Source organism: Fukomys damarensis, unplaced genomic scaffold, assembly GCF_012274545.1.
Source record: "Fukomys damarensis isolate Sample0158 unplaced genomic scaffold, DMR_v1.0_HiC HiC_scaffold_39, whole genome shotgun sequence".
Classification (NCBI taxonomy): Eukaryota; Metazoa; Chordata; class Mammalia; order Rodentia; family Bathyergidae; genus Fukomys; species Fukomys damarensis.
The window spans coordinates 15085920-15112449 of NW_022900951.1; the positions used below are offsets into that span (position 1 = coordinate 15085920).

A 26530-nucleotide genomic window follows, 5' to 3' on the forward strand; every position below is an offset into this window, starting at 1 on the left:
TATGATTTTCTAGAATGCTCAGAGAAATGTCTAGCAGCAACTTTAAATCTTGCACATTGAGGTAATCTGAATAAATATAGGACCAGAGGAACCATTCTGGATTTTAGCAACAAAATATTTTGAAGATAAGGTCACCGAGAACTAAAGCCAGCAGTGCTGTAGTAAGAGAAACAACATCCAATGTGCCAAAAACAAAAAAAACCATGTCTTGCAGATGACAGAAACTGGGTTAACTGTTAAGTGCTGAATATGAACTACAAAGTGACAGTATTGTGTATTATTTATCACAGAACAAAGCAAGTCAATGATGAACTATATGGCATGACTGCAACATGAAGCTTTCACATCTCCAGAATCAAATGGAAGGAAAATTATTTGTTGGATCTTTGTACTGCAAAATGATCTTCTTAACAGGTCATAAGTGCTTTCTAATGCAGAAAAAAATAAGTTTTATTCAATAAAATAAGTGAGTCAAATCAGATGTGCAATATTAGAATTAAGTGATGCACTTAAACACAACTACAAAACTTTGTAAGAGATTATGTTTTTCAGTTTCCTCACACATCTCCAAATTTCCCACCTCCTACCTGCAGTCTACCATATTGCTGATTACTTATATATGAATTATCCAAAGAAAGGTGAAAGCTTACTTCACATCTTTCCCCTCACCCTTCAGTCACACACACACACACACACACACACACACACACACACACACACACACCTCACAGTAAATATGCTCAACACATACAAATGAGCGGAATATCACAGAGTCCAAGAGCATGCAAAGTAGAGCCTTTGAATCCAAGCTCCACCATTTACAGTGTAACCTTCAGTTGTTCCTTAACAAGCTCTCTGGACCTTAAACTCTTTACCTAAAAAAGTGGCAGTAATACCTACTTCATAGGATTCTGCAAGGAACTGAATGAGGTAATACAATGACTGTCTTAGTATAGAAGTTTTAGCTGTGATTACAAGCACAATCAGAAGAAGTTTATAGTATAGTCTAATGTTAAATTCAAACAGATTTTGGAATTGTTACCTGAGTTCACTCATCTAGGTTACAAGTATTCATTGATGTCCTTTTACATACAAAGTACTATAGTAAAGATTCAAGACACAGCAATAGACAAGACAATAAACTCTTTCCTGCCCTTGTGAGCTAAGACCACTACTTAGATTCATTGGTCAATGGTGTAGCCAAATAAAAAACTTAAAAGACTCTTGTGCAGTTAATGAATATCAACTTGGCCTAAAAACAAAAACAAGGCACCAGAACACAATATCCTCTCTTACCTGGGTTTGGTCTCCATTTCAACCTTAGCCCTATCTATAACAGGTACTCAAAAAATGATTTTTTAAATTGATTTGGTCCAGAATCTGCGGCTGCAAAATCATTCTATGAATATGGAGAGGAAGGAAATACCAGAGGAGATTCTCCTTAAAAGCACCCTCAGGGTGGTATTTCACACTAGGGCTAGGGGCCAAGGGTAAGGGAGAGGCACGCGGTTTAGATCCTTTAGGAGTTCATTCTAGAGAGGAAGGCAGGTAATTGGGAAAGCCCCCATCCCCTACCCCAGTAATCTGGGCCCTTTCTTGCTTTTGTCACCATATTCCTGCCAACTTCTCCTTCGAATCCCAGTTTGGCCATTTACTAGTGTGTGACTCTGATTCAGAGTTTTAACATTATTTATAACAACAGCTTACTTATACTTATTATAAAAGCTATGTATGTTATTTATCCTACAAATCACAGTAGCATTGTTCTAATTTATATTAATTATAATAAATACTTGTGCTGTTTATAGGGTTTTGATAATTTACATCAATGAAATCCCAGAAATAACCACTCATTTATGAATCTCAAAAGAAAATGGAAGCAACAGGGCTGGGGGTGTAGCTCAGTGGTAGGGCACTTGCCAAAATGCCTAGCATGCACAAGGCTCTGGGTTCCAACCCCAGCATCACGAAGAGAGGGAGGGAGAACAGGCAAGGATAAAAGTTAATAGTGGCTTTTAAAAGAGAGTTAAAAGCAGGGATCTGGTTGGAAGGCAGTTTTGAAGGCTGCACGTGCACAATACCTTAGATAAGAGAGACAATATACAATGGTCCATTTCAAAACAAGGTAAGAGCTGAAGCTAGAAAGGCAAGTCCAGAGAGCAGAAGAGGGGAAAGCAGTGAAACAAAATCCCAAAGAATTCTATATAACTTAGTATAATTCAAGTAAAATTGAAATAATTAATTTCCTTCTTTGACTTTTATTGAAGTATGTAATTTCAAAATCTGCACCCACTCCTGAAAACCCATTTTAAAAAAACAATAGGGTTGCCAAGAAGAAATGGTTCGACTATGTGTTCTCTAAGGAAAAAGAGCTCCAAGTTGGAGTAAGGAGTTAAAAACAGAAGAAATAGAAAACAAGAAAACTGTTATGGGAATGGGGATTTGAAATGAAGGTGGGGTGAGAATATGAAAGAAAAAAACAAACAAACATGTTCATCATTTTTACAATATTAACATAGAAATAGCCCCACTTACCTGTCAGGAAGTTCAGGAAAAATGGTGGAGAAACTCTAACACAGCTGAAAATGAAAAGAAGAAAAGAACAGAGCCAATTAGACTAATGGAAAGTGGGCTTTCTTGGCACCTAAAAGCTTCAATATTATGTTTTGCCCAGCAGCCAAGACCTTCTGGGCCTTTTGCTGCACAAGGAGCTTTGAATCTGGCCACAAAGTTACACAAGAAATGGACAGTGCAGAACCTGCTTTTAAGGAATTTAGTATAAACCTGAAGAACAAGCCGAAAGCCAGTTTGGGGGCTGATCTTGTTAATGTTTTAGTAGCATGCATTATTGTTCAATCTAAGGCTTTGTTATAGGAGCACTGGAAGGAAGAGATTAGAGTGCATCTGGGGTGGGTTGAGCCCTTCTAGAAACTATGATTAGTTAAGTATCTCTTCATGTATTTGTGTAATAAATAACTCTGTTGATTATTAAATTTGGCTCTGAGTTGTAAAGGAAGGCAATGGCACAAGTGAGGGACAGACCAGATGCATCATGGGGAAAGGAAATAGGGTACCCACCCAAGGTAGGGAGCACTGCTGACAACCTGATTTTTATCTTTTAGAATATTCCATCATGCTTAACTTCAAAAATCAAAACACTGGTACAGCTATTAGCTCAAAGATGACAGACAGTCACTTCATAGAATGGTATCTTGTCATGTGAAACAGAGATATAATGAATTTCAAATCAAGATTTATGAGAGGAAATGACCTATAGTATCATCTTGGAATCAAGTGACTTCTGGCAGCAGTCAACAGACTGTTTCCAGGTTCAAGCAGGAATCAAGAGAAGAAATAAGGAGTCACGGTGAGTCTCTATCGCAATATATTCTTTCTTTAAAAGCAAAACAAAAAGTACTTCTTAATAAGTTAAAAGGCAAGTGACCGGAAAACCTTCATTAAGCAATGTTAAAGAAGACAAAAAATGAAGGCCAACCATGTTGCCCTGTCCTAAAATAAATTACAACCCAGTGCTCAACATAGAATGGATGTAGAATTATCAACCAAGAAACATTAAAATAATCCAACAAAAAATCAAGTTGATTGTGACTTCAGTATAGGAATAAATTCATTGAACATTTGTGAAGATGAACATTTTCTACATAGGGATTTCTGGTAGTGTTTTTTGTTTGTTTGTTTGTTTGTTTTGGGGTTTTTTTTTTTTTTTTTGGTACCAGGGATCGAACTCGGGTCCTTACGCTTGCAAGGCAGGCCACCGAACTGCTGAGCTAAATCCCCGGCTCTGGTAGTGTTTTTGATAAAATTTCACAATTCCAGAACACTGCTTCTTCTAAAACCTTACTGGTGACAATAAAGCACACTTAATGGTTCCTCGTAATCCAGTTTATTAACAAATAGCAGGAAACTCCTTTGGAACACTTTCAGGTAGGATAGTAGGGCAAGCAACAATGACATCTCTTTTTCCCAGTGAATGAAAAATATTAAAAAGCCCCAAAATAATATCAAAGATGGAGAGCATGTGGGGAAATAAACACTTGCATACACCATTGGTGGAAATGTAAACTTTGAGATTTTGAAATTTTAAGTGGAAATAGCTTTTTAAAAAAATCACTTTAACATATTATTTTTACATGTACAGAAATTCTAATTCCAGAGATTTTCAATACAGAAATACTGACACATATTCATAAAAATAAAATCATAAACACTGTCATTACAGCTTTGTGTGAGGTGAAAGGGGAAAGCCTAAATGTCCATCAATAGATGAATAAATGACAGTACAGCTACATTATGGAATGCTACTCAGTGCCTTAAAAATAAAATTGATTTAGATGTAATGACAAAGACTGTTAATGCATATAAATTAAGTGAAAAAAGCAAGTTTTAAAATATAATAATTGTTATGGTTTAGATGAAGAATGACCCCCCAAAACTCCCATGTGTTCAGAGGCAGGGCTTTTGGCAGATAAATGAAAACCAGGGTGCTATAGCTGAATGTGATTTTAGGAGGTGGTGCCTGGCCAGAAAATGTGGGTCACTGGGGCATGATCTGGAAGGTTACATCTCCCTCCTTGGCTCCTTCCTTCTTTCTCTGCATCCCAGCTAACGTGATGTGAGCAGCTTGTCCTCCACTACAGCCCTCTGCCATGCTATTTGTGCCCTGGAGCCAGAGGAACATAGACTGTAACTGTGAGCCAAAATGAGAACATGACTAAGACAATAATATATAACAGGACATGTTAAGAATCAATCAACACTATATATACGTGGTTTATTTATAAAGATGTGGATCAATACACACACACAAAAAGCCCACCAAGCCTTCACAGATAGGAATGTGATGGAGGAAGCTAAATTTTTACTCTGTAGAATATGGCTTTGTATTCATGTATTACTTATATAAATAAGTACATTTCTTCTAGCAAAGAAAAGCAGGACAGAAATTCTGATTTGAATTGGCCCTTCAAACAGAATTCTTAAATCAGGTGCAGGGACTGGTTAAGAGGGAATGCTGTCTCTTGCTCAGCCCAATGTCATATCCCCTTTCCCAGCTCTAAATCAATTAGAAAGGCCCAACTGAAGGTACAAATATTTCTGGTCTCAGAGCCAAGAAACTGCTCAGTCAGGCCACAGGAATTCACTTCAGTAATTTATGGAAAAGAACATCAAAAGCAATGATGTGACCATGTGTGGTGGACACTGAGACCTAAACTTAACTAATGACTTGCCCATCCTTCAGTCTGAGGATCCTGCCTTATCCAATCCAATCCGCACAGCCCCCACCAGCCTTTATCTCTCAGGGAAACTAAACAGGAAGGAGGATCCCATCAGCACCAGCACTTCAGTAACAAAACATAGCAGTTGCCAATGTTTGGGATTCTTACATCATTGAAAGGAAAAGGGCAAGTCAAAAAAGGAATCCTATCAACTTATGTAAGACATGGCACAGAAAACAGAAGTTTCTCAGAGAAGAACAGCAAACTCACCAGTTGGTAGGATTTACTGAAACCTCCCACAGTTGTAGAGTATCCCAAACCATGACATCAGGGAGGCTGGGAACACATCCAACTTCCTCTGTTTATCAAGCTGGTGAAAACCCAGGGTAATATCAGTGTGACAAAAAAAAGGCAAGCTGAATTTATAAATGGTTTGGGTGGAAAGAAAATTATCTCTGGGCACACTTAGAGTCCTGTTCCAGTGCAGAGGAAGCTTTCAAAGAGGCTGCATCCAGGAATAAGACCTCCTCTGGTCCTGGGCAGCTGGGCCTAGGACCACACATCAAGAGTAATCAGTAACCTAATGGGGAAGTGCACAGGTAACAATATCCCTAGGCTATTGTCCTACTGCTCTCTGGTATAATGTGATATTACTCCAAGGACTAACCAAAAAACCAGACCAAACCAAAGCATCACTATAATAGCCTAGAGGGCTCAGCACTTGATTTCAAACCTAATGACTTAGTGACTGATTCAGAGGGGCAGAGAGAGAGAAAGAGAGAGTGATTCATAATTTCTGTCAATGACACCAACCCTATGAAAGAAAGGATGAGAGGACAAAGAGGCTCTGATAAATTAGGAAGTGCGCTAAAAATAGGCAAAGAGGCAGACCGGTGAGGACTTCCCAGCTAATGCAGGGGAGCTAGGCTGCTTCCCCACCCCCCAGCACCCCTAGCCTTCGTCAGAGCAGACCAGTGAGGACTGCCCAGCTACACAGGTGCCCCTGCAGCATCCCCCACCCCATGCTCTTGGGCCTGATAGTTGTGCCGGAACCTGGATTCACACTGCAGAGGCACAGGTGGTCATAAAGGTCATTGTACTGAGCTCCAGAAGATAGAATGGAAGTGAACAACTGCAATAAAGGCAAATTAGAACTTCCATCAGAACCTGGACTATCTTCAGGGGAAGTGCAGCTGGAACCTGCCATACAACCTTACAGAGTTTAACCCTGCAAGAGGTCAGGGAGCTCAACTTGGGCCTTGCAGCCAGAATTCAGCGTGAATCTCAGGGGTCTGCTGTTGGCTTGCTGAGACTAATTGACTTAGATCTGCACATTGCTGCCCACATTGTCTATTGTGACAGCAGAGATATACCCTTAAGGAGGCCCTTCAATTTTTTTTCTTTCTTTTTCATTTATTTTTAATTTTTATTTTTAAAATTTTATTTTTCCCACCCTTCTAATTAATCCTTTTTTCTTTCTTCTTTTGCCCAATCTCTTGCTTGCCCACATTGTTCTTCATCTCCCTTTTTGTTCCTGTTCCTATCCTAATTTGGATTTCTTCTTTTTCCATCACTTGATTGTCATTAGTTTCAAAGAAAAGTGAGTACAACTTATAGCTTCCCTATTACTGTTAAATTGTTCCATTCTTGTCTTTGTTCTTGCACTCTGTCTTTCTCTCTTGTCTTCAACAGTTTCCTAGTATTTGCATGGTCATCCTGTATCCTCTGGGTTCACCTGAAACCTTCTATCCTTCTATCTATCAATTCCTCTCCTCCCAACTTCTTCTAAGTCCCCATCCTGAAGGGTAAAGTTGCTATATTGGAGAGTTTATTCACTATAAACATAGTTTGGGCTGGTCCTCAATTTTGATTTAATGCACATAGTTAAAGGAGATAGATTAATAACTACCACAAATTGTAAATTTCTCAGCTGTGCTTGATGCTATTGTGGTGCTGATTGTATCAACTGGGCTAAAGGGTTGTGATTGATTTAATCAGTTATTCTTCCGATATTACGAAAATAAAAGTGTCTCTGAGTCATTAGAGACTCAAAACCTAAAGAGCAGCTATATCAGAAAGATTGAAGTACTAACTCAGGAATTAAACCAAGGACAGTACCAACAATAAAAATAAAAATGAAAAAACACTTAAGGAAGGCACAAATACAGACTTCCAGTTCACCAATGGTAAATTCCAGAGGAAATAAGGTGGGAAAACATTAACAAACAACCACCAGGACACCCGGAATTCACAGCACAGGAAGTAACAATACAGATCAATCAGGCTCTAGAAAAATTCAAAACAGAAATAATTTCCCAGATAACTACAGAGATAGTGAGCACAATGAAAGACATGATTAGAGACTCTAGAACAGAAACAGACAAAAAATAGATGAGGTCAGGACCATGATAGAAGCCATGAATACCCAGCATAGTAAAGAAATGGAAACCACAAATGTCCAACATAGGAAGGAAAGAGAATCCATGAAACAGATTCAAATAGATATCCAGGAGATTAAAAAGAAAACTATAGAAAGCATTCACAGCAGAATGAACGAATGTGAAGACAGAATTTCAGATATAGAAGATAGGATTTCGGTCAATGACCATAAAAAGAGATCTCTTAAAAACAGTAAGGGATCACCAGAAATCGATCCAACAACTCCTAGATGAGGCAAGGAAGAACAATATAAGACTGATAGAAAACCATGAAGTAGCAGGAGAAAGTACAAATGACTTTAAAAAACCATTTGCAAAATTAATGACAGAGAACTTCCCAAAGGGAAAGAATTTGACATACAGATAACTGAGGCATATAGGACTCCAATTAGACATGACAAAAAGACCTACACCTAGACTTATAATACTCAAGATCCCAGAAACCCAACAGAAGAACAAAATACTTCAAGCAGAGAAAAGAAAAAAATCACATACAAAGGAAAGCCCATCAGAATCACAAAGCAGACTTTTCAACACAAACCCTCAGGTCAAGGAGAGCCTAGAGTGATGTATTTCAAGCCCTAAAACAACCTCCAAGCTAGACTGTGTATCCTATAAAACTCTCTTTTTATTTTTATTTATTTATTTATTTATATTATTTGTTTGTTTGTTTGTTTTGATTTTTGAGACAGGGTCTCACTATGTAGCTGAGACTGATCTGGAACTCACTACGTAGCCCAGGCTGGTCTCGAACTCACCTCCTGCCTCAGCCTCCCAAGTGCTGGGATTACAGGCATGCACCAGAAGGCCCAGCTAAAAATCTCTTTTTAAATGGATGGGGAAATAAGATACTTCCATGACAAAGAACACCTGAGAAACTTCACGAATACCAAACCAGCAGTCCTAACAATTCTAATCAATATCTTAGAAAAAGACAATGAAAGTCACAACACCATGAGGCCCAACAGAGCAAATCAATTAGGCAAGGCAAGAAGCTAAAGGGAGAGGGGCAAAAATTTAAAAGAGCCAACAACAGGACAATGACAGGACAATGATAAATCAATACATACCAGTTACAACCATCAATGTTAATGGCCTCAATTCACCAATCAAAAGAAATAGACTGGCAGAATGGATTAAGAAGCAAAATCCAACAATATGTTATATACAAGAAACACACCTAGTTCAAAAAGGAACTCATAGACTGAAAGTGAAAGGATGGAAAACAGTTCTCCATGTGACAGGAACCCAGAAAAGAACAGGGGTAGCTATCTTATTCACAGACAAACTAAATTTCAAACCAAAACTAATTAAGAGAGACAAAGAAGGTCACTACATCCTTGTAAAGGAAACAATCCAAGAGGAAGAGATGACAATCATAAATATATATGCACCAAATATTAATGCCCCCAGCTATACAAAACAAATATTAAGGGACATGAAAAACCAAATAAGCACTAATACAGTTGTAGCGGGGGATCTAAATATCCCATTGTCACAAATAGACATATCATCTAGACAAAAAATCAACAATGAAATACTAGAACTGAATCAAGCTTTTGAACAAATGGATTTAATAGATGCCTACAGTGTTCCACCCCCACAAAATCAGAATATACATTATTTTAGGCTGCTCATGGGTCATTCTCCAAAATAAACCACATACTAGCTCATAGAATATGTTTAAGTAAATGCAAAGGAATTGAAGTTATCCCATGTATATTTTCAGACCATAGTTCAAATAAGCTGGAGATCAATGGCATAAGAAACCACAAGAACTTCAAAAACACATGGAAATTGAACAACACTCACCTGAACAATCAATGGGTCACAGAGGAAGTTAAAGAAGAAATGAGTCAGTTTTTACAAATAAATGATAATGCCAATACAACATACCAGAATCTATGGGACACAGTGAAAGCAGTTCTACAAGGGAAATTTATAGCAGTGAATGCCTACACTAGGAGAACAGAGCGAGCTCAAATAAACAACCTAATGCTGAATCTTAGGATCCTAGAAAAAGAAGAGCAAGAAAAACCCCAAGCTCATACAAGGGAGGAAATTATAAAGATCAGAGCAGAAATCAATGCAATGGAGACTAAGAAAAAAATACAAAAAAGTCAATGAATTGAAGAGTTGGTTTTTTTAAATAATAAATAAAATTGAAAACCCTTTAGCTAACCTGGTCAAAAAGGAAAGAAAAGGTTCATATCCATGCAATTAAGAACAAAAAAGGTGAAGTCACAACAGATGCAGCAGAAATCTAGAGGATCATTAATACCTACTGTGAGAATCTGTACTCTAATAAAATGGAAAACACAGAAGAAATGGACAGATTTCTAGATACTTATGAATTACCAAAGTGGAACAAAGAAGATAAAAAAATTAAATACCCCAATTACAATCAGTGAAATTTAAAATGTAATTAAAAATTTACAAACAAACAAAGCCCAGGTCCTGGTGGCTTCACTGCTGAATTCTACAAAACATTTAGAAAAGAACTGTTGCCATTACTCTTTAGACTTTTCAATGAAATTGAAAGGGAAGCAATACTTCCAAATCCATTGCTGGAAGCAAGTGTTAGTTTGATTCTAAAACCATGGAAAAACCCAACTGAAAAGGAGAACTTCATAAAATAGACCAATCTCCTTAAAGAAAATAGATGCAAAAATCCTCAATAAGATACTAGCAAACAGAATACAAAGGGTTATCAAAAAGATCATACATCCTGACCAAGTAGGATTTATTCCAGGGATGCAGGGATGGTTCAACATACACAAATCAATAAATGTAATACACTATATTAACAGTGTCAAAGAGAAAAAACATATGATCATCTCAATAGATACAGAAAAAGCATTTGACAAAATTCAACATCCATTCATGATAAAAACTGCAGAAAATTGGAATAAATGGTCTTTATCTCAACTTGATAAAGGCTATGAAAACCAACAGCCAACATCATACACTAAATGGTCAAAAACTGAAAACCTTCATGCTAAAATCAGGAACAACACAAGAATGTCCACTGTCACACTCCTGTTCAATATAGTTCTGGATACATTAGCCACAGCAATTAGACAAAAGAAAGGAAAGGAATAAGATAGGAAATGAATTTAAATTGCCATTATGTGCAGATGACATGATATTCTATACAGAGGACCCCAAAAACTCCACCAAAAGTCTTCTAGACTTAATAACCAAATTCAGTAAAATAGCTGGATACAAGGTCAATACACAAAAATCAATGGGCTTCTTGTACACAAATAACAGACTCACTGAGAGTGAAATTAGTGAAAAAATTCCTTTCACAATAGCATTCAAAAAAATGAAGTATCTAGGAATCAATCTAACAAAAGAAGCAAGGGCCAGGATTTAGCTCAGTGGTTCCACCACCTGCCTTGCAAGCACAGGGACCCGAGTTCAATCCCCAGTACATTTAAAAAAAAAAAAAAAGAAGAAGAAGAAGCAAAAGATCTGTACACTGAAAACTACAGTACTCTGAAAGAAGAGATCAAAGAATTCCTTGCTATGCATTGCTGTTAAATTGCAGAAGAGACTAAGAGAGCTTTTGGAATTGTCTTCTGAACCATTTCAAAAGATGGCTTCTTGGCCAGTCTAGTGAGGCTGTGTGCTAAGGTGGAATGAAGTAGGTCAGAAGTGACTGGAAGGCCCCTTGCAAATGTTGGCACCTGGCTATTTTCTATGGCACTGAAAGTTTCCCCGTCTCTCCTGGTCTTCTTTTTCTCTTCTATTTTCCTTTATCCTGAGGTTTCTCTCTTTTCCTTGCCTCCCCTTAACTAGCTTGAGGCTTGCCAAGTATACTTCAGAGGCTGGAATGTCACTGGTTGCCTCTGCCCAAGCTGGAATTAAAGCCCACATAGTTAGAGACTTCACCTTCAAATAATTCCCCAACCTACAGGCGCAATGGTCAGGATGAGACAACCGCCCACCCTCAAAGCAACACAGCAGCACTGAAAGGTATTTCAAAAAAGGTCATAAATTCCCTTACAGTATAAACAATTGCCACCTCACAAGTAAATGAATCTGCAAGGATTCGCCAATTAATCATTTCACAAAAGCATTTACTATTTCATACAAAGAACAGCTAAACTTTATGTTTAAAATGAAAGTCTTACATTAAGCTATACATATTCATACAAAGTTGACTAGCACTGAGCTATCTCCATTTGCACAAAAACTCTTCCACGGGAAAATGGAATGTTAGTAACTACCACAACTCCAGATCAATCCCAATGGCCATGACTGACATTTTCTCATTAACTCTTAACTTTTCTTTCCACTGGACACCAACAATGAGCATTTACCTTTATTTAAATTGTTCTATTTTCAATAATGAGAAAAATATGACCAAAAGATACATAAATGAGGAAAGAACAAGCAATTGTAGTAATACAATGGGCCGCACCAGGTAACTAAGAAAAACACACATGTAAATTTTCCCTTTGTTAATAAGTCTTTGTAGTATATTTGACAGTTATGCTAGAAAGTAAGGCCAACATGTTAGAAAATTTTTTTTATGTTTCCAAGCATATTTGCCAGTTGAGATGTATGAAACACTTAATGCTCCCTAGCTGAATTCCAGGAGGTATAAAACAAGGAAACTTACCCATAAAGATTTTATTGTTCCCACTGGAATTATTATCTCATTCTATTTGACAGATAAGCTATCAAAGGAAGAAACTAGGTGATTCAATAAGATTTTCTTAACTCAATGTGAGGGACTCAAACTCAATTTCAGGACTGCTGTGTCTCTGCCTACTTTGTTAGCAGAAAAGATGTAGAGCGCTGCAAAACTAGTCATCAACTCTTCCCATCCTAACATGCCTGTCTATTTATAATGTGACTTTGCAGCTCCTCCTATTAAAAGGTGGAGTCAGTTTCAATACCTTTGAATGTGGGCCAGTCTTGCCAAGTGCTTCACCCAATGGAGCATCACAGACATGATGTAAGCGGAAGCTTGAAAAGTGCTTTTGGAACTTCATGCCACCACTGTGCATGGAAACAAGCCTGAACTACCCTAACAGGTGATGAACAGTATGTGCCCAGTCATGCCCATTGCTCCAATCAATAGCCAACCAACCCCCAGGATCAGTCATCCAACTGACTGGCAGCCAACTACAGATGTATGAATGAGCTTAACTGTGACCAGTAGAAGGACCACCCCACTAAACCCAGCCAAGAGTTTGCATTCCAAAACTATACATCAATTGTTGCTTTAAGCCTCTAAATTTGGGGTGTTTTGTTACACAGAATAAAATAACTTACATACTTTCTTCCTTGTCTTCCTTTCTTCGTATTCTTTCCCTTCCTCTCTGTCCACCTTTCCTTTATTTCATTATCCTCCCACCTTTCTTCCTACTTCTTGACCTCTAAGTACTACAAGCACCTGTTTAGGGCTCACGGTGTTTCGGATGCTAGTTTGTGCTGCTTCTAGTTCAAATCCTGCCCCATGTCTTCTAAACCACTCCCTCTGTGCTATGGTTTAGATATGGTTAGAATGTGTTCCTCAAGGGCTCTTGTTTTGGAAGCTTGGTCCCCACTTGGTGTGATGATGTGAAGAGGTGGTGGATCCTTAAGCAGTAGGGCCAGCTAAGTGCGGCGGTACATACCGGTAATATCAGCAGTGCCTGTAATCCTAGCCTGGCAATTGAGCAACTTAGCAAGACCCTGTCTCAAAGTAAAACAATAAAAAGGGTTAGTGATGTAGCTCAGTATCAAGACCCTGGGTTCAATCCTCAGTGCCACAAAAGAAAAATAAAAGAGGTGGGTACTAGTGAGAAGTTCTTAGGTCACCGGGGTTGTTACCCTCAAAAGGAATTAAGGTAATTCTTGGGGGAACCTCTGAATTTTTTCTTGCCAGAGGTTCATTTAAAAGAACAAGGCCAAGGCTGGAGACTTAGCTCAGTGGTTCCACCGCCTGCCTCACAAGTGTAAGATCTCGAGTTCAATCCCCGGTACCAAAAAATAAAAAATAAAAATGAAAGAACAAGGCCAGACTCCGCTTCCCATCTGGTGATGTGATTTCTCCCTCTTACATGTACCTCTAATGCCATTCATCTTGAGGTGATGTAACCAGGGGAACCCTCATCAGAGTGACACTATACTGTTTGAACTTTCAGCCTCCACAACTGTGAGGCAAATAAACCTCTTTTTTCTAAGTACACAGCCTCAAATAGTTCCTTATAGTAACAGAAAACAAACTACTATACTCTGGAACCTGTGTAAGCAGACTGCAGAGCTTGCATGGTGTGTAGGCCTCACCCACAGAGTGACGAAGCATGATGTCTTTGGAACCAGCAGAATGCAGAGTAGATGCTTGGCAGAGTTGGTAGGCCACCTCTGGGCATTTGCTATTGAGAGTCTCTCTGGAAGAGTCATTAGTCACTGTGACCTGTGGAGGGTGTTCTAGCCCACATTCTACCAATTACTCCTAGATACTAGAAGGAATACAGAACAAGAAAATAGGCCTGCATCTCGAGGGTTGAGGGTATGCTCTAAAACTCCTTCCCTCACATGGCTGCCCAGGCTAAGAGAGCAGAAAATATGTTCATAACTACAGAAAACAACATACTGTGAGTGGTGGAATGCTTTCCATTTGTTTACCACATGAATAAAAGAAAATCAATAATACCATCTTGCTAATGACATCAAACCACTCAGTACAACTCAGAAGGTCATTTCTTAAAATGCTTTTCTTTCCCTTTCCAAATTTACAGTCTGTACTTTATTCATGCTTTAACTATTTTTTTCTCTTGACTGATGTTTTCTCAGACTTTTTGAAAGCTTACTTTTCCCTGGTGTCTTGGACCTCATTTGATTGTGGTTATGACATTAATGTTTAGAAAGGTCAAATTAGATGTTGGTGTTGGATAAATGTTCTTCTTTTTATGATGTTGTAAATGGGAACCCTTTCTTCCTTAGGATTCCCTAAGAGAAGTTTTTTCCTCCTCCAGATGCATATATTTCAAAATTGACCACCAAAATGTCAGGTGGACAGAGATTTTCACAGCTTCCACCAACTGATATAAATGGAAGTACACCCTCAGGAACATATTTCCGGAACTATTCTTGGTCTCTCCATGCAATCTTCTCAAAGAACAGAGGAAAACTTCAATGTTTCAAGCATCTTCCAATAGCTCCCTTCTTATGTCCATAGCCCTAAACTATCTATAAAACATCCTCATTGAGAGAGTATAAACTTTCCTCTTTCATACCTGTTCTTATAGTAATAATCTCTTCCAGTTAAAGTTTTATAGGCAAAATCCTTTAGCGTATACTCTATTTCACTAAATCCACAGATGCTTACAGAGTAACTGCAAAGCAAGTTTCTAGCCTGGCACTGGGGCTTAAAGATACAATGAAGAGCAAGGTAAGCCCAGCTCTCAGGCAGTTTATCATCTAGTGGGGAAACAGAGGTACTACAAAACTTCACACCAGGAAATGGAATACTGCAATTGTGCTAAGTGCCACAAAGAAAAGCATCTGGAACTTTGGGAGAAGACAGTGGTATTTCACCTAGTGTGTCATAGAAGGCTTCTCTGTGGAATGGAAGCTTGAAGGATAACTGAAAGGAATTAGCCTAGCAGAGAGGCAGGGAAAGACCATACCAAGCAGAAGCAGCAGTATGTGCAAAAGGCACCATGGCAGGAAGAGAACAACCCATGTATGGAACTGAAAAAAAGGCCAGAGTGGGCAGTTTACAGAGGAGCAGGGAGAAAACTGTAAGAAACGAGGCTGGAGAGAAAGGGAAGGCACAGCTCCCATGAGGGGCTCAGTGGCCAAGGTCAAAATTCATGCCTTTGTTCTGAGAGTGATAAAAGTCACTAAAAGACTTTAAACTGTGAATGTTATGTTCAGATTCCCACTTTGACAAGACTCTTCTAGCTGTTCCATGGAAAATGGGTTGGCGGGGGGACATCAGAAGAGAGGGTCTAGTTTAGGATTTTTCTGGCCTGCATTTTTAAACACTGTTCTAAAGGTGTGAGCAATTCAGTAAGACAAAAATCCCAGAGGTATAATCAAGGAAATGGAGACTCCAGATTTGTTTATGTGATACACATACAGAAAAAACTTCAAAGTAATTGTACAAGTATTTGCTCTACATCGGGGCAGGCAAAAATTTTCTGCAAAGCACCAGATAATAAAGATTTCCAGTTTTGTGGGCTACAGGATTTCTGCAGGAACGACTCAACTCTGCCACTGAAGCACAAAAAAATGTCACAGGAAATATATAAATGACTGAGTGGCTGTGTGCCAATAAAACTTCATTTACAAAAACAGGTAGCTGGCACGATTTAGTCCATGGGTAGTAATTTGCCCTGCTCTATACCAACAAGGAAGTGATTATTGTTGTACTTAAGGTAAGAGATAATGATAGTTTAGATGAAGATGATGGTGGTGGTGATGAGCTTTGGACATTTCAGAGAAGTATTCAGCAGGGAGAGCTGATAAGACTTTGCTCTGGGTCAGATATTAAGGTGAGAGAGTGGTAGTCATTGACTAGAGCGCAGATGAAGCAAATGAGACTCAGAGGAATGAGTAGCTGATTATACAGTGGAACTCAGTTCAGCCCATTTCTCCACCCCTAGCCCAGCAGGTCTTCCTACTAACCCCCTAGCCCTCTGACAACCCAATTCACAGCTGCTCACCCCAGTCTACACCATGTCCCAGCATTCTACTGTTGCCAGGTCACAAATGTATGGAATACCTTTTGTTATAGTTTGGGTCTAGATGTCCCCTCAAAGCCTCATGCAGTCATAGGTGACTGAATCTAGAGTGTATGAAGCTGGGTTCAAGGGTGTGTAATTACTAAACACTCACTACTGAGTGACTGGTTTGGCACCGCCCTAATGCCAGTAGAATGAATAAGATAAAAGGAACAGAAAGACAATGTTAAGGTCTCTTGTTGCTTTTACTACCTTCTTGCCACCATGAACTGTTTCTCCTCTGCGATGCCTGTCTGCCACACTACTCTGCCCCAGAGCCAGATGATTATGGGCTGAAACATCTACAAACCGTAAGCCAAATAAACCATTTCCCCTTTAACTTTGAATGGCAGGTATTTTGTCTCAGCAACAAGGGAAAAGTAGCTAACACACTTCCTCAAATTGCTCTTGGCCTTCATAATTACATTCAACTTGCATAAGCTTAAATGTCACTTCACAGCTTTTCCAATCACACTAGTCCACATGAAACAACATGAACAAAAAATTAGTACAGTAAAGCAGTCAATGCCTAACTTGATGAGGCACAGAATGAAATAAGAGGTTGTTTTGGTTTGGATCTAAAATGGGCCTTCGGGAAGTGATGGGATTGTGAAAAGGCTAACTTCATCTATGGATCAATCCAGTGTTGAGTTCATAGCTGAACGGGCTAGTAGGAAGTGACCTAGATGAAGGAAGTGGATCATAGGGATGTGACGTTGGGGACTATCTTTTCCCTAGCCTCTTCCTTTCTGCTGTTTTCTCTTGCTGTCTCTACTTCTGGCTGCCATGAGGTGAGCAGCTTCCCTCCACCACCTCTTTCCACCATGACGTTCTGCCTCACCCCAGGCCTAAAGCAATTGAGCCAAGCAACCATGGACTGATAACCATGAGCCAAAAGAAATACTTCCTCCTTTTAGCTGACATCCTCAGGTAGTTTTTCACAGTGACTAACACAGAGGTGAGGAGTAGAAGTCAGCATCATTTCACTCAGCTTGCCTACATCCAGGAAATTCTCCCAGCTGCTGCTTGGCCTTCTCTGTTTTACTTCTGGTCCTCCTTCATCAGGATGTTCTGTCCTAAAGGATCAACACTACCTACTTCTTTTGCATTGCATGTAATGCCTTCATATGACTCTATTTGGCTCCACAGGAAGTGGAGTTATTTTTAAACACTGGATGGTGTAAGGTAGGGTGGGGAAAGCCAGAACGGGAAGCCTCAAGTGATGGAAACTCCTCTATCACCAGGGAACTTGGCTGCAAGCACCAAACCCTGGCCCCACACCAGAGGAGGGCCATCCATTTTCTTTTTCTTTTTTTAGTACTATCATCTTTGACCCACCCAGCTCTGAGGGTTTTCAGTGTTTTTCCAGAAGACCTGGCAAACAACAACTTGACAGGTTCAATGGTTTTCATTGACAGTCTGAATGGAGTCTTCTGAAGATTACAAAACTAGACACACAAACAGACCATAAAAATCCTACCTCCCACAAGCGTCTGGACACTGACGTTTTACAAATGACCCTCCTGCGCTGATGCAGCACGGGTGGCTTTGCAGCACTTTTTCAAGCAATTTTTCCAAAACTGGGGTGTTCTAAGTGATGTGTGAGTATTATTCTTTCCCTTGCAGTAAAAGACTGACCCCCCAGATATTTTGAGAAAACAGAAGCAGATTATGTGAGTCAGGTAACTCCCAAAGTAAATCACTTGCCAACAGACCCCAAAGTCACCGTGAACTGAGGGTGCATTGAGCCTCTGTTACAAGGTCTGTAACTCACTTTAATACACTGCTGGGAAAGCTGTAGGCGCCAGTTAGTTTGAGCTTGAATGCGATGAGTGCTCAGCAAACTTCAAAGCACAAAGGATACTGTCTGGAGGGGGCTCCGGATGGCCCTTCTGCCACCCAGACCTTGACCAGCAATCCACACTTTGCTGTCAGCATAGGGAATGCCAAAGATGTTCTACTGGGAAAACCAGTGACCTGTTCATTAGAATGGTGAATACAATTCTGAGAAAAATATAACATTATTTCTCTATTTATATAGATTAGTCTCAGGAACAGATAAGAACTTTCACAGTAAAAAACAAGTGCAGGTTAAATATGACAAAGAATACTTCAATCAGTCTCCCAAGTGCTCACTGGAAAGCAAAGGATGAAAAGAAATTGAGCAAAATGAGAAAATCAAGTGACAGCCAGTGGGAGTCTCTGGAAGGAATATTCAGTAACTTCCTAACTCCTTGTGAATGCCACTAAGTATTAATGATGGGGAAAAAAAGTTTTAGTGTCCACTCCCAAAGCAGATGGCAGAGCGTTTAAAGAGGCATAGTCCCCTTTAAATTCCAGCTCTGCCACTTGCCGATCAGTATCATAGTTAGGAATAGGCTGAATGATGTCATTTATGTGAAAATGATTCTTCCTGAATAAAGAAGTAATGTGCTTACACAAGTTTAAAAAAAGTATATAGTATCTCAAAACATCTGCCTTTAAAATTCACTTTTCAAGCCCGGTGTGGTGGTATATGCCTATAATCCCAGCACTCTGGGAGGTTGTTACATGAAGATCCTAAATTCCGGCCCAAATTGGGCAATTTACCAACTTGGTAAATTGTCCCCAAAAAATGGAAATTGGGAGCCCTGGGTTCAATTTCCAGTAATACAAAAATAAAATTAATAAATAAAGTCACTTCCCAGAAGTATTAGAAGCTGTCTTCAGAGATTCTAATATCCAATTGTATCTTTATTATTATTATTATTATTATCATTATCACTATTTTCTGGTTCTGGGGATCAAACCCAGGCCTTCATGAATGGAAAGCACATGCTCTACCAATGAGCTATGCCAGCCCAGTAATGACCTATTATTGACAAAACTGTCAAAGCCTTTTCCCATGTCAGCTTGCAGAAGAAAAGGAGGTGGAGGGAGGCAGCAAGATTATTTTCACTGTCATAAGAATAATGGCCAATATTTAATTGTAGCTGATCAAGAGTAGCAGGATTAAGTTAGCACTGATATTTACTTCCTCTGTACCTCAGATTATTTACCCATAATATAGGAATCATCACTACATTTGTGTCCTAAAATTCTGATGAGGCAGAGTGAATCAATACGGGAAAAGTACTAGGTGTAGAGTTGGTTTCCAACACTATTGCTGCCTATCTAGGTGTGCCAGGCTTCTGTGAAATGCTCCCCATCCATCCACAGGCCACGGGTGAAACTGACTGTGGGTCCATTGCCCTTGAACAGTCACTCCTCCCTGGCCAGCCCACCTTACCCAGCCCCTCTTCTACTTCCCCTCCCGTGTCCTTCTCTTCACTCCTACCTTAGCACAGCTACCCCCAGGAACACAGCTAATATATGCACTTGACCCTTTAGTGTTAGAGTCCTACTGAGCTTCCCATCTCAGAAGGCAGCTGCCCTTTCACCCAACTCAGATGCTTGAATGGATGACTTTTTGTCTTTTGTTACAGGGACACTGGAGCCTGGGGCAGAAAGAAATTGTGGGTGATATTTGAGGGACCAGGACCACATCCTAGGGGCACATTCCTTCACAGTGAAGCCATCCCCATGGGCCATCCCAATCCTGGTCCCAGCAGGACATCCCCATCTCATGGAGGGTGTGTGTCTGTTGAACTCCGGTGCCTTCTCATTTGACAAATATTTATTGAGTAAATACCATGTGCTAGGCACTAAGTGAAGCGCTGTGAGTAAGCTAGTGAACAAGACATACAACTGTGCTTCTCGGGCCTGGGGGCATTCAGACAAATAAAAAAGAAATGAGAAAGGACAAATCTATGAAATAATGACAAGTTTTTAAGAGAATTATAAAGCAAACACATAAGAAGTTGAATTATATTCTTAGAGGAGATCGTAACACAGAAAACAACTTTCTCAATATTATAAATAAAGTCAGCAAATAAAAAGTATGACACACATGACAATTTGTATGAAGATGCTCAATTTGGAAAGAGTCAGGCTAAAACTTCACCAACGTTCTAGAGAAGCTTAGCTCCAATCAGAGGACTATTCCATTTCACCCAGTTGCTCCGTATTTTTCTTCTCTCCCATTAAGTTTCAGATACAAATATGGAAGGAAAAGTTTATCTTAAAGGAATCAAAATTATAATACAAGTTGAATATCCCTCATCTGAAATTCCTGGAACCGGAAGTGTTTTAGACTTTGGAGTTATTTCAATTTTGGAATATTTGCATAGAGCTCATTGGTTGAGATCTCTTAAAAACAAAACAACAACAACAAAAAACAAACTCAAAATGATCCAAAATCCTAAATGTTTTGAGTGTCATGTTGGCATTCAAAAATTTTTAGATTTTGGAGCATTTCAGACTTCATACTTGTTGATTAGGGACATTTGACTTGTAATTAGAAGACAGGAAATGGTCATTTTTTGGAAGCTGTTTAGCTGAAGTTATATAATTGCACTAGAAAATGTACTACCTCTAATGCTGGGAGACACTGATTTCTTCTTGGTCTGCATCAAAACAGCAACTCTGATGAGAGGAAGGTTAAGTCATATGTGGTTTGAATTTTTTGTTGAGTTTTTTCCTGTAATATCCAAATTTCTAACAATAAACACGTGTGTGTGTGTGTGTGTGTGTGTGTGTGTGTGTGTTACTGAGGATTGCACCCAGGAAGCTCTGAGCTACATCCCCAGCCACTCTCCCTTTTATCTTATTTTATTTTTTTAAATTTATTTTTTGGTACCTGGGATCGAACTCGGGACCTTGTACTTGCAAAGCAGGGAGCGGAACCACTGAGCTAAATCCCTGGCCCTCCCTTTTATTTTGAGACAGCATTTTGCCAAATTGCCCAGGCTCTGGCCTCAAACTTGCAATACTTTGACCTCAGCCTCGTGAGAAGCTGGGATCATAGCCGTGTGCCAACGTTCCTAGCTAGACACACTATTTTTGAAAAGAGAAAGACAAATTTTCTTATAGGCAAAAATGTATTTTGGGTTACTTCATTCTATCCAAATATCAAATTAAAGCTATATTAAAAACATTATTAGTAGCTCAGTAAAACCTGTATGTTAACCTGAAGTCTGAAGTAAATAGGAAATGTGTTGAGGAAGGGGTGGCATTTGTAGAGAGATGGACTGTAAAAGCCCCACAAGAAGATGGCACTTGGGCCAAGAGTTGCTCCAGGAGGTCAGGGGTGTGTCAGGAAGTTCACTGGGGACAAACGTTGCACTGTGATGTGGAAGAAGAATCCCTAATGGCCTCTTAATCCAGACCAGCAAAATCACTCAGACAGTAACTAATCAGTTTGGAAGAAAGTGAATCCAGCAATGGGGCAGAGGAAAATTAAGTGATGGTCTGGCATGGCACTGATAGGAAATGACAGCCAGCCTGGTATGGTGGCACATGCCTGTAACTCCAGGTACTCAGGAGGGTGAGACAGGAGGATCAAAAGTTCAAGCCCAACCTGGGCAACTGAGGGAAATCTTGACTCAAAATAAAAAAGGGCTGGAGATGTAGCTCAGTTCAAAGGCTCTGGATTCAATCGCTAGTGCCACAGTCAATCAATCAATCAAAGAATCAATAAATGCCCAGTCTAGTAAGTGCTTACACCAGTTGGACATAATTTCAATTGCTTCTATTATATTAACTCATTTAATCTCTGCAATGATCCTAGCTAGAGTATGCATATAATTTAATATCCAAACTGGGGTACCAGAGTGTAAAACAGGCACTATGAGGAGATAACTGCTGCCTTGGTCAAATCAGGGTGCACTACCAACCTAACCCAGGAGGCACACTGTTGTGACTGCTTTATAGATATGGAAACTGAGACTGAGGCCAGAGAAGTTGAGTGATTTGCCTGAGGTGACAGAGGGAAGTGGCAGAGTAAAGATTCGAACTTGAGCAGCTGAGCTCCAGAGCCCCAGGTTTTGATACCTACAAAGTGTTGCTTTCTGTGTTTCATATGCTAGGAAGCTCCCTGGGCTAAAACCCTGGGTTGTCCTTATCACTAGGGAGTTTATCTGGCTGGGAAAAGAACCAGCTTTTAGATATAAACAGCAATACTTTGCAAGGCAAACAACCCTGGATAACCATGGTAGTCTTTCTGAGCCTTAGTTTTTTCACCTGAAAAACAAAACTACTAAGATTTGTCTCTCAACACAGCTGAAGCACTCAGATGAGATGGTATTTATGATAATGCTTTGGAAGCAGAAAAGCACAACACAGATAACAATTCCCAAAAGTTATATGTAAAAATCTGCATTTCCTCTGCAAAGGGTCATATAAATAACTACTTTCTGCAGAAGGCAAAATGGCAAAAATATTAGGCTTTGTGGTCCACATGGCCTCTGCTGTGTATGATCCCTGAACTCTGCTGGTGCAGCGCCAAGGTAGCCAGAGACAACCTGGAAGGGAAGGAGCGTGGCTGGGTGCCAATGAAACTATTTAGAGAAGAAGGTGGAGTTCCACAAGCCATAGTTTGCCAACCCCTGGCCTAGAGAAATGCTATTGTAAAGTACAACCCCTCAATGCCCCCTGGGCCTCTCCAATTCATTTTCCTCCATAGACAGCATTATTCGCCATCCAACACACTTTACACTTCACTTATCTCTTCTCTGCCCCTCCCCTCACCCCAGAGAGAAACAAGCTCTGTCGAGGCAGAAATTTTGAGTACCTGGCACACAGTAAGAGCTTTATAAACATGTGTTAAAAGAGCATATGGATGAATGAATGAGTGAGTGAACCCATAGCTTGTGCAAGAGTTGGACAAACGCTTGGGAGAGAAGGACAAACGCATTCGAAGCAAGAAAGGAAACAGAGAAAGGTAACACTACCTGAAAACCTAGGGGAAGAAAAGCTATTGCAAATGAACTCAAACTCAACTTTGCCATTCTTTGTAGGCAAAGGGAAAAAGGTTTATTTCCAAAACCAATTTTTGTGGGTTATGAACATATGGAAGAAGTAAAACTTTAAAAGACAGTTTCCAAAGTAGTTAAAAGCTAACTGAACTGTTAGCTTGATTCAGACAGATCTGATTAAGAGAACAGTTTGAGGTTTGTTCTCAGGTCAACTAATTATGAGTGTGTGTGTGTGTGTGTGTGTGTGTGTGTGTGTGTGCACGCTCAATCCCTACTCTCCCTCCACTCTGTCAAATGAGAGTTTGACTGCTCCTTTGGAATGGCTCAGGGGTAAAGCAAAGGAAAAGAAATGAGCTAGAGCTATATCTAGCAATGAGGTTGAATCTAACAAAAATAATGTGGCATGAAATGTAAGTTGCAGAGGGCTATATGGTGAAAAAGATACAATATGTATTAAGTCTGAAAGTATAAAAGTGGCATTCTCTCTTGCTCAGGAACATGGTTATAAAAATTATAAAGAAATGAACAAGATGGATAAACACCAAATTCAAGATAGTGCCTACCTTTACACACTTTTTAAAGGTGCCACAAAGCCAAGGTTGCTGGAGCAACCCTAAATGGGGTGGGATTACACATTTACTTTCTGCAGCACATACTGACCCAGCAGTGTCCAACCTTAATAGCTCTCCCTGAGAACAAAAGCTACACAGGTGACAGAGCCATGTGCCTGATGGATACACAGTGCTCTGATTGCTTAAATGCACACAAGCAGCTGATGGCAACAATCACTAGCCTAAGAATTTTCTCCCTTTATTTCAGGTACCATTTCAATGCTAGCAAGGAAGATGAAGTACTGAGGTGAAAACATTTTGGTTGATAAAGGATTACCATTTAGTAACAAAGTGAGTAAAATTTTCTCAAAGTCATAATTAATATGAAATCATGCTGCGTGTAATTAATCTTTCACATTTTAAAAGTACTTTAGACTCCAGCAGCATATATAATCATTATTACAAATATCTATTATCATTTTTGGACACCTAAGGAAGAATTCCTGTTACTAGAAGGCTGGATTAACCAATCACAAGTTGAATTTTGACCCATCCTTTGCATAGTCTTTAAGAGGTAGTTTCTCTCAAATAGCTCACAGAAAACAAAATTTAGAACTTGTTTCTTTTATTGTAAGGACTATTCTGCCATAATCAATAAGAAAATAACTCTGACTACGACAGGCCTTGCCAAAGTTAACAAGCTGACATTGGAGAAAACTGACTCCCTCTTTAGTACCCTTTCAATCCTCTAGGTGGGGCCCATTCCCAACTTCTAGGTACCCAAAGACCTCACACTTTTGGAATCTTTACCTGCGCGGGAATAGGGGACTCTGAGGTACATCAATCAGATTCTATGCCTACTTACATTTCAACAACACGTTACACCAAAGAAGTCAATCTCGAATTGTAAAATTTCAGGCTTCAGGCAGACAAACAGGTGAGACGGGGGCAGGGGCTGGGCACAGTTACTGCTAATGGACTGACTGGTGCCTCCCCTCTCCCCATTCCCAATGACTGTATCGGGAATAGCATCAAAGCAGGTAATTAAGGTTAAATGAAGCCATATGGGTGGGGAACCTATTCTGCTACAACCGTGGCCTGCAAGATTCTCTCGCTCACTCTCTCTCCCTCTCTGCCAAGGACACAGTGAAGAGTTACTGGTAGCTGGTAGCTGACTGTGCTGGCACCTTGAACTTGGACTTCCAGTCTCCAGAACAGTGAGAAACAAACTTGGCGTTTAAACTATCCAGTCTATGGTATTTTGTTCTGCTAGTTGACTATGAAAGTTAGATTCTTGGTTCCCCAAGTCAAAAGAGCAGTCACCTAGCCACCCACCCTTGTTGAAACTGTGTTTCAACAGTTGTTACATTAATTCTAGCCCTATTGGAATTTTTTTTTGGTACTGTGCATCAAAACCAGGGTTGTTCTACCACTGATCTACACCTCCAGCACTTTTTATTTTTTATTTTGAGACAAGCTCACAAAGTTGCCCAGGCTCAGGTTGAACCTGAAATCTTCCTGTCTCAGCCTCCCAAGTAGCTGGAATTACAGGTGTGTACCACTGTGCCTGTCAGCATATAGTGTGTGTGTGTGTGCATGTGTGTGTGTGTGTAGTACTAAGGGTTGAATCCAGGGTCTTTGAATTGAGCTACATCCCCAACTCGATTTTTTTACTATTATAATTTTTTTGTTTTGTTTTCTTTTTTGAGACAGGGTCTCACTATGTAGCTGAGACTGACCTGGAACTCACTATGTAGCCCATGCTGGTCTCGAACTCATAGCAATCCTCCTGCCTCAGCCTCCCGAGTGCTGGGATTATAGGTGTGCGCCACCACACCCAGCTTTTACTATTATTTTTTTAATTTTGAGAGTCTCACATTACATCACTGCTTGTCCAAGGACACTCAAACTTGTGATCCTCCTATCTCAGCCTCCTAGAGTGCTGAGATTATAGGCCTGTGCCACCATGCTCAGCTTGCACCCTTAAAATACCAAATCCAAAGAACCAAGGGTTTCTGTTAGATTTCCCTCGCCTTAAAATGGCCCTAACTAGTGACGACACAAGCCCCTCCTAGCGATGTCACAGCTCCCCAATCCCCAGCCACTACATCGCTCAATCCCAGCCCAGATCCTATAAGCCCCGCCCCAGTCCTATAAGAAGCGCTCCCTGTCTCAGCCATATTGCTCTCTCTCCTTTGTTCGGAGATAGCTGGGCAGACCCTCCTCATAATGAAGGCTTGTTATGGTCCTGCTCTGGTCCTGGTTTTTGGCTCTTTTTACCTAATAGTTTCTAATTAGGACACCCAAGAAACCCAAACACAAAGATGACCACTTAGTCTGCTGGGCAGAAGCAGAGCAAAACTGTGAGACATGCAGTCCAGAGTACTAGGTCAGGCTGACATCCCTGCCTGGTGTGGGTTCCAAACATGACAGGAACCACACGAAGGGGAAAGCCTGGGTCCCATCACACTTCTGAGCATACAGAAGGACTAAGAAGACCAACTGGGGCCCAGGCGGGCCTAAAATCCTCTGAAATTCACTAAGAGCCTTAACTTATGCTAAAGTTGAGACCCACTTCCTGGGAAAGAAGGCAGGAGAAGGGGAAAAGCTAAGGATGTGGCCAGGAGGAACAGTGACTCATGGTACAAAGTTTGGAGAAACAGGTGTGGCTATGTCCTTGAAACTTGATGTCATAGGCCTCCACTCAGGAAAGTGAAGGTCCAAAAAGGACCTAGTCCCAAG

The 26530-nt window shown here is 40.1% G+C and overlaps 1 protein-coding gene across 2 annotated transcripts in view; it reads right to left on the reverse strand.

The window, feature by feature from the left end:
• The window catches only part of Adgrg2 (adhesion G protein-coupled receptor G2), a 96171-nt gene extending 93589 nt beyond the window's left edge, over positions 1-2582 (reverse strand). For both annotated transcript variants that reach the window (XM_033760426.1, XM_033760425.1), the window contains exon 1: positions 2536-2582. The gene's annotated coding sequence lies outside the window, so the exon portion shown is untranslated. The remainder of the gene's footprint in view (positions 1-2535) is intronic.
• Between the last annotated feature and the right edge of the window lie 23948 nt (positions 2583-26530).